We start from the raw sequence: 1663 nt of genomic DNA, 5'->3' as shown, positions 1-1663 counted from the left end.
AAAAGCAAAATTCAAATCTTTAAATTATGTGTGGAAGGCTGACTTTTAGGCTGCTTAGTTAAGTAAGTTGATTTTTTAATTCAAAAATTTAATCTTTTTATTCTCAGAGAAAATTTATGATTAAAAATTTAAGGACTTCCCTGGTGGCACACTGGTAAAGAATCTGCTTGCCAATGCATGGGACACAGGTTCCATCCCTGGTCCGGGAAGATCCCACATGCTGCAGAGCAACTAAGCCCATGCACCAAAACTACTGAAGCCCACACGCCCTAGAGCCTGCGCGCCTCAACTGCTGAAGCCTGCGCATACTAGGGCCTGCGTGCCGCAACTACTGAAGCCCGCGTGCCTAGAGCCCGTGCCCTGCAACAAGAGAAGCCACCGCAATGAGAGGCCTGTGCACCACAACGAAGAGTAGCCCCCGCTCACCACAACTAGAAGAAAGCCGGCGCACAGCAACGAAGACCCAACGCAGACAAAGATAAAAAATAAAAAAAGTACTAAAGTTCTTTAAAAAAAAAATTTGATGCTTTGAAATTAAAACATATATAGCTAATGATAATCCCTACTTAAATTAAGGCAAACTAAAGTTAGTGTAGCCCAGTAAAGTTTTCGTTTTGCCCAGTATAAGTACAATAAATATTTCATGTTAAAGGCTCCCTTTAGATCACAGATTTAAACCTTTTTTAATTATTGAACTCTGCATTTAGTATCATTTGAGCCCAGTTAGTAATTTTTAAAATGTGAAGTTATTAGCTAATCTCTTTTCCTTTATTTATAATCTTTTTACTTTATCACATGAACTGCCTACCAAATAAAGTATATATGTTGATGTTACATCTTAAATCAACTTTACAAAGATGAACAAATATTTAGGGTTTTTCTCCCCCTTTTTCAAGCATTACCATCATTTTTTTTTTTAATTTATTTATTTTTGGCTGCGTTGGGTCTTCATTGCTGCACCTGGGCTTTCTCTAGTTGCAGGGAGCGGGGGCTACTCTTCATTGCAGTGCACATGCTTCTTATTGTAGTGGCTTCTCTTGTTGCGGAGCACAGGCTCTAGGTGCAAGGACTTCAGTAGTTGTGGCGCGTGGGCTCAGCAGTTGTGGCACACGGGCTTAGTTGCTCCAGAGCATGTGAGATCCTCCTGGACCAGGGCTCAAACCCATGTCCCCTGCATTGGCAGGCAAATTCTTAACCACTGTGCCCCCAGGGAAGTCCCTACCATCATTCTTAGGTCTCCTTTTATCCTCTTGTTTGCACTCACTTGTAAAAAAATTTTTTTAATATTTATTTATTTGGCTGCGCTGGCTCTTAGTTGCAGCATGCGGGATCTAGTTCCCTGACCGGGGCTCGAACCCAGGCCCCCTGCGTTGGGAGCGCAGAGTCTTAACCACTGGACCTATAGGGAAGTCCCACTTGTAAATTTATATTTGGTCTATATGAGGCTGTTGTATAGCTCATGCAAACTGCATTATGCTTATGATTCATTTTACTACATTTTTTTAAGATTTCCAATTAATGTATTTATTTGTCCTTTTAGTTAGCATATTTTTGGTGGGTGAGAAGTGATAAGGACTCCATGGAATCCAATTTCCTTTTTAATTCTGATGATATGTTCCAGAGAAAATGTCTCTAATACATTGTGTTTGCCTTCATATGTCAT

This window comes from Stenella coeruleoalba (assembly GCF_951394435.1).
Source record: "Stenella coeruleoalba genome assembly, chromosome: 12".
Lineage (NCBI taxonomy): Eukaryota > Metazoa > Chordata > Mammalia > Artiodactyla > Delphinidae > Stenella > Stenella coeruleoalba.
This window is presented reverse-complemented; position numbering follows the sequence as displayed.